General features: G+C 45.6%; 1 long non-coding RNA gene across 2 annotated transcripts in view; it reads right to left on the bottom strand.

Annotated features, from left to right (window-relative positions):
* LOC134484858 (uncharacterized) overlaps positions 1–7,079 on the bottom strand; it is a 36,751-nt gene extending 29,672 nt beyond the window's left edge. The window contains exons 1-3 of one of the 2 annotated variants that reach the window (XR_010062662.1): positions 7,047–7,079; positions 1,937–2,031; positions 1,343–1,419 (exon numbers count right to left, since the gene is read on the bottom strand). This is a non-coding gene — a long non-coding RNA (uncharacterized LOC134484858). Of the gene's footprint in view, positions 1–1,342; positions 1,420–1,936; positions 3,192–7,046 lie in introns of those variants that run through there. The other variant, XR_010062661.1, reaches the window with a different exon arrangement.
* Positions 7,080–7,393: the final 314 nt, after the last annotated feature.

Below are 7,393 nucleotides of genomic sequence, written 5' to 3' on the forward strand. Positions count from 1 at the left end.
CTCAGTCCATTCCTACAGGACCTTAGTGCACAATCTAAAGCCAATTGCACAGGAAACAGCTATTCTGTAGATCAGGAATCACAAATATCTAAAGCCATAACCTCCGTTCGAGGGCACTGGGGTCATGTGGTTTTGCCTTTTTCTCAGGAACCAGCAGCCTTCCTTGACATGCTCTGAAGATGAGTCGGGTTCCAGAATATGGCTGCTACTTGAGCAGCAGATTCTCTAAACATGTGGCATCATCACACACACACACACACACACACACACACACACACACACAGAGAGAGAGAGAGAGAGAGAGAGAGAGAGAGAGAGAGAGAGACACCCCTCAGCACTCAGTTGGCTAAAGAGGAAAGTCATAAGCTTAAGGCCACCCTCGGCTACAGAGTGTTCCAGAACAACCTGGGCTTCAGAGAGAGAGTCTATATTTCCCCACAATTCCCTAAGGAAAATCTGCAGACTGTTTTGTAGGATATGAAGTGCACAGTAGGCAGCAAGGAAAACTAGGGCCTGCGCTGGAAGTCTTCAAGAGAACATCTGAACGTGCGTGCCTTAGTTTCTGTGGGAGCTTCAATAAATGAACACAAGGTAGCTGCCATTTAATCAAGAGCACTTGCCCCTTTCAATGCTTTGGAGGCCAAAGATCTGAGTTCAAGGTGTTGGCTGTGTCACACCCCACACAGAGGCTCCACAAAGTATTCCTGACTTTCCATGCCATGGTGCTGGTGACATCCTCAGCCTGGGGCTGCATCAGATCAGCCTGTACATCAGATTCACCCTCATTCAACATTCTTCATGCTGACTCCCATAATTCAGCACAGGACCTGCTTCTTTCTGTGCCCATGAGAGTCTCCAGCTGGGTTCCTTGCTCTCCACGAGCTCAGTCCTTCCCTTCAAACACATGTTGGCTTTTCTCCTAACTATTGAAACTGACAGGTGCTCCACAGTATAATCTGTACTTACACAGGGCTTATAGGAAAACAACACCTTCACTCCAGCCAGCCTGTGATCTGTGGCCTTACATGAACTTGTCGAGTCTCACAGTCAGTGAAACAGGGAAGGCACCACTGTCCCCTGCCTGTTTAGTGCTTGAGAAGAGAGAGTCCTGAAAGTCTATCCTGTCCAGTTCACAGAGCCTGGAAGGACCAGGATAGAGCAGATCCAGATTCAGAGGACACTGGAGAGCACTGTCAATATCTCACTGTGTACCATCCACTGCGGGCTCTTGAAGGTGACAGACCCCTACATTTGATTTTAATTACAACTTCCTACTGGCATGCTTAGAACCAACCAGGGCAGAAGGCAAGATGGTGAATGGGGTATTGCTGCACTCACTCACCGCCTGCCTGGCTGACGGATGAATAGGCGATGTCAGATTGTAGGGGTTCTCCTGTCATCTTGAGTGGAGCCTGGTATCTGTAAACACAGTAGAGAAACACTAAGTGGTGTTGGGTTTAATTGAAATGAGATCTGAGAAGGAGGATTCAGAGCCAGCAATTATGCTCAGAAAGTGAACCCCTGCCGATGCTGTTTACATTCCCCTGGCTTTAAAGAAATCTGCAATGGAAATCATAAGCCTAGAAACACAGCTCTGTGGTGAGCCTTCAGTCCCCCAGGGAGAAGAGCGCTGTGGAGAAGGAAAAAACAAGCACAGACTAAAAGACAAGCCTGCTGGCTGCACCCACCCCACTTGACCTACAGGCTGACCACAGTTCTTTTTGACTTAACATGCCTGCACCAAAATGTATTATTTTGGCCTCTTTGGAACTTATTTCTACCCCACAGTCTCCTCTTGCCCCAGATCTAACATACGTATCATATGGAACATAACTCAGTGGTGAGTCTTCCTGCCACGGAAGGGCTGCTTAGGTCTGGTATGAGGGCACCCACTGTGCCCACCCAGTGTCTGCCATGCTTCAGGATGCTCACCCACCTATCCGCTCTTCCCGATTCCAGAGCTGCTCTCTGCAGGTTCCTTCCTCCAGGCCAAGGTCTCAGCATCGCCTAGGAATAACTCTGCCCCATGTCCTTCAAACCAAGAGACAGCTTTCAAATGCCTTTAGTCCTGGTGCCATAAACCCTCAGTCTTCCTTAACTGTGTCCAGCCTTATAAAGCACCTTCACAAAATTATTCTTTGTAGCATCTAGACACCTCCCACTCTGGTTACAGACCATTGAGAAGTCAATTGTGAACTGACTAGAAATCTTTCTTCTGGCTAAATGGCTTTCACAGATCTGGAAGGTTCTATGTGGGCCTTCTGGAGGCAATGACATCCATTTTTTTACCCAGACCTGGATCCTGCATGGTACAATACTGATGTGCCAGGAAAGTCATGCCTTTGGGTACAACAGTTCTATGATGTTTATAGGAATAACCAACCATATTCTGATTGGATTTAAGACCTTTTCCTCAGAAAGAATTTTACATTTGGTACCATAAACTTTGCCAAAAGCACATGACTATATATGAGGAGATCATATACTATGGAGGAACCTACTGGTGAACTAACTACCTTTCTGATATTTATGTTCTTATGCACACTGGGTAATGGCCAATGCAGAACTGGCTACCAAGTGCTGAGAAATATGAGCCATAGAGGAATATCCAATATCACTGCCACCCCTACCAGGATCAAGGGACTTCACAGAAAAGTGGGCAGAAAGACTGTAAGAGGCAGAAAATGGAGAGGAGTCTGTGAAATGCTGTCTTCTGGGCACACCATGGCTGAGGCACAGTCAACTCACAACTCTGGTTATTTGCACAAGACCAGTAAAAGATCAAGCCCGCCAACATTCAAGTGTGAGTGGAGGAAGGACTTCCAATATCCCCTCCCTAGCAGAGGAACTATTGCAGGTACATTTCTGCTGAGGGAAAGGAGTCACTTCCCACAGCAGGACACCAGTATGTTGCCCATGGCACACCCTATTCCCTTTTGCATATAGTAAGCACTGATTGGACTGAGGGATTTTTAATGATAATAAACAGCAAGGAATATAGGAAACAGGGAAATGAGTTGGTATGTCCCAGGCATATTAGGATATGGTCACATACCATTGTATACATACATAAGTTTTTCAAAAACAAAATTTTAAAGAATACTTTCTGGGCTAGGCATGGGAGCATCTGCCTTGAATCCACAGATCAGGCAGACAAAGGCAGGTTGCTATCTGTGAGTCTGAAGCCAGTCTGGTCTACATAGCAAGCTCCAGGCTAGCCTAGACTACACAGTGAGATCCTGTCTTCAAAACAATAAAAAGAACTCCAGAGTTATCATCTGCTGACTCTAGACCCCAATAGTAGTGAGTGATAAGAAATACATAACTTGATGGCTTAATCCAACAAGATTTATTATAACTCATGTAGAGTCCAATAAATGACTTCTATTGATGGGCATGAGGCTCCCTCATCACTCATATTTGTTCTCATTAGGACATCTAGTGATGGAGAGACCACAGTCCCATCTTAGATGCAACAACTATTTCCTTACACACACACACACACACACACACACACACACACACACACGCATAAGCACATGCACACTAGAAGTTCTCTAAAATAAAGAAAATGGGCTAGGGGAAAATCTAGGTAACATACCAGTTTAAAGTTTGATCTCTGTAGAAAACTTGTCTGGCCATAGGACTGTCTCCATCCTGCGCTGGATGCTGTGAGTGCAGATTCAGCATTTTTTTTATAAGCATCTGGGAACCCATGGAAGGGGACACAGGAATTTTCCAACCCAAATCAGTAAGTGTTGGTTTTGAAATCCAGACCTACTTAAGGCATGTCTTCACTGAAGGTCAAAGAAGAGAAAGGCCATGCTGGTGTGAGGTGTCCCTGCAGAGGTGGGGGGATGGCTGACTGCAGATGCGATTTCTCTGGAATTTTCATGTTTTTAATATTTTAATATTCCAGGAGTGATGATAAAAAACCCACGATGTGAAAATACAGTCCTGAGCTGGGAGAACTCAGAGGAAATATTTGGAGAGCACAGATGAAATGGGCCATTTGGGGTCCACCTCACTGGGTCTTTAGAGAAACTTGCTTTATGGTTTTACATAAGTGGATTTCTGTTAAGCTTCTGCGTGCAAGACCTTGGGGGTTTTCTTGCAGGGAAGCTCTGATATGGCAAGCCGCACAGATTCGAACAGCATACCTGCTGGCCAATAGAAAAGCACAGAAGATGCCTGCAGTCACAAATTTTATCTTCCTGGGATTGAGCTCTCTCCACCTGCAGAGCACCTGGTGTGGCTAAGTGTGCATTGACCACATGCCATGTGTCCCAAGCCCTGCTCTTCCAGAAAGGTCCTGTGCCCTTGAAGAAACTGAAGCACGTCATCCATGGACACTTTCTAGACCACATTATGCAGAGCAGCCAATGCTGACTGCATTCACTTGAAGGTCTGGGTTGGCTGGTCTTATGTCAACTTGATGCAAGCTAAAGTCATCCGAGAGGAGGGAACTTCAACTGAGAAAATGCTTTCATAAGACTGAGCTGCAGACAAACCTAGAAAGCATTTTCTTAACTAGTAATTAATGTGCAAGGCCCCAGCCTATTGTGTGTAGTGTCATCCTTGACCTGGTGGTCCTGGGTTTTATAAGAAAGCAGGCTGGGAAAACCATGGGGAGCAAGTCAGTAAGCAGCACCCCTTCATGGCTCTGCATCAGCTCCTATCTCCCCTCCAGGTCCTTGCCTTGTTTGAGTTCCTGTCCTGACTTCCCTCAGTAAATAACTGTGATTTGGAAGCATAACCAAACAAGTCCTTCCCTACCCAAATTGCTTTGATCATGGTGTTTCATTGCAGCAGCTGTTATCATAAGATAGTGATGATCATGGGTTCATTCTCATAACACACAAATGCTTATGGATCTAGTGCTTGTTTCCAGCAACTGTGCACATATTCAATTTAACCTCTCCTTCAGTCATTTCTCGAAGTGACATCTTGCTCATCCTCACAAGAGTGTGAAGAACTGAGCTGAAAAAGCAAATGAGCCCAGTGCTGTCTGAGCTGTGTTTCAAGGACATAAGAGTTCATTGGGAAAGACGAGAAACATGCAGCTGTAAGGCAAACTAGGAGGCTCAAAACTAAATGATAAATTCCAGGAGAGGCACTAGAGAAGATGGCAGCCTAGCCTAGTAGGGGGTCAGCCGATGTGAACTGGAGCAGAGAGACATTCTCATATGCTCAGGTATTCGAAACCACAGCACCCAGGCAAGAAGCTGTGATTTCCAAATCTAGGAGCCCCACCGCACCACAGAAAGTTAACAGAGAACCTCAGGCAGGGATTCAAAACCATCAAACTCCATGACACTGTGACAGACCCAGTGATTCCAAGATCCATGATACAGCAGCTTTCAGGACTGGGAGCACCCAGGCTGGGAGAAGGGGAAGAGCAAGGAGAGAAAAGGGCAATTGCAATGATGTCAGGTTACTGCCGGGTTGAATCAAATCATGTCTGTCATCTATGACAAAGTCCAAACTCCAAAGGCCCATGAGTCTCCTTGGAGCTGTGAAGCAGCCATGCTTCCCTACAGTCCTGTGCTTTGGTCCCCTGCCTGTCCCCTCCTCAGCCCTGTCTTGCCCTACAGCAATTCTTCCTCACTGTGTAATCTTATTAAAATGTATGCAGAAAAGCGTGTCTGCATCCTGTCATTTGAATTGACATGGATCTCACTGTGAAGACAACTGTTGCCTCCCAGGTCTCCAGTATCAGAGCAGGAAAGCCTTCAGTATTGACCTCCAGATGAGCAGCAGCATCTATAACATGAGCTCCTATAACACTGAGCCCCGGCTCCTCTAGCCCTTCCTCTGTCCAACTCCCCCAACAGCCAGTCTCTGTGAGAGCTCTGGGGTCATGCCATCTTTCTGTTCATTATCTGTGTGTCCCCTGGACCGTGCACACCCAGGGCAGCAGGGTGTCAAGACTCTGTTTCTCAAGCTTTCTGAGTAGTTCCTGTACTCACTGACAGATACCTGAGTGAACATTTGGTGAGAGTGATTGTCCAGAAGCTCATGACAGGCAGGCAGAGGTCTATTAACCTGTGTCTTCTATGGAGACGGGAGTGAGGGGGTGCTCTTGCTGGGCCCTAAAATGTTGAAAATGCCCTCCTTATCCTGGTGTTTATTTAATGGGCTTCCTATTTTCAGATTCTTTCATGTGAATCAATTTCTCCAAACTGCAATTCCTACCAATTACTCGAATGACTTTTAAAACACTTTTGTGCTTCCAACACTCTCACAATTTAGAGATAAAGAGAGCATTATCTCCAGCAGGCCTCATTTTGACCTTGGCCTTTTTGGACAGCATTTAGCTCTTGTCCCAAGGTTGACTCCAAAATCTAATAAAACCCCAGAACTTGGCAAAAGGGTGGTTTTAACTTCCCTCTGCTGCTAAAATCTCCTACTAAATCTAATTAAAGGTCTGTTATTCTTCTGCTCTGGAAACCTGCTAGGGATTCCCACACTCAGAGTGGCCTTACCCACAGCTGCGTATCTTACACATGCCTCTGTGAAGCACCGATTATTTCCTCCTCCATTTCAAAACTCATCAACATTCAAACACAAAAAGAGGCCCTTGCTGATGTCACTGATTTTCAACTCTGCTGCCAAATACTCTACAGAGCTGCAACTCCCCTCTTGCATCTGCATGTCCTCTGTGAAAGAAGATAGTCCTCCCATTTCTCATACAGAGGCTAGCAGGAGCCTTCGTGTTTATTTCTGTAGCTGAACATCCAACTCCTCGACTCTGAGCCATGGACAGCAGCCTGGCTTTACCTCCTAAGAGCTTCCTCCACAGCTTCCTGGGAGCGTCATACAACCCAGTGCTTAGCTCAGAAAGGAAGGCAATCTATCCATGGTTTCCAGGTGTTTGTTGTAGAGCACAGTGGGCTAGCTAGTTTTCTGTCAACTTGACACAAGCTAGAGTTATCTAAGAAGAGGGACTCCCAGTTGAGAAAATGCAACCATCAACTTGGCCTGTAGGAAAGTCTCTCGTGCATTTCCTTGATTGATAATTGATGCGGGAGGTCCTTGTAGCTCACCATGGATAGTGTTTCCACTGGCCAGATGATCCTAGATGGTAAAAAAAAAAGAAGAAAAAGAAAAAAAGAAAAAAAATGAGCAAGCCAAGAGAAGAAATCCAGTAAGCATAATGCTTCCACAGCTTCTGACTCTGTTTCTACTTCCAGGGTCCTACCTTTACTCCTCTTGGTAGCTGAAGTGGAAATGTCTAGTTTCTTTGGAAAGTTAATTACATCAAATGATGTTTTGCTGGGGCACGTAGGTGAAAAGATGTCTTGCTAAAGCAAACACAAGAAAGAATGTTTTCCTGAAGCAGACACAGATGAAAGGATATTTTGATATAGTAGACTTGTGAAAAAATGTGTGA

The sequence above is a fragment of the Rattus norvegicus genome, chromosome 1 (genome assembly GCF_036323735.1).
Source record: "Rattus norvegicus strain BN/NHsdMcwi chromosome 1, GRCr8, whole genome shotgun sequence".
NCBI lineage: Eukaryota > Metazoa > Chordata > Mammalia > Rodentia > Muridae > Rattus > Rattus norvegicus.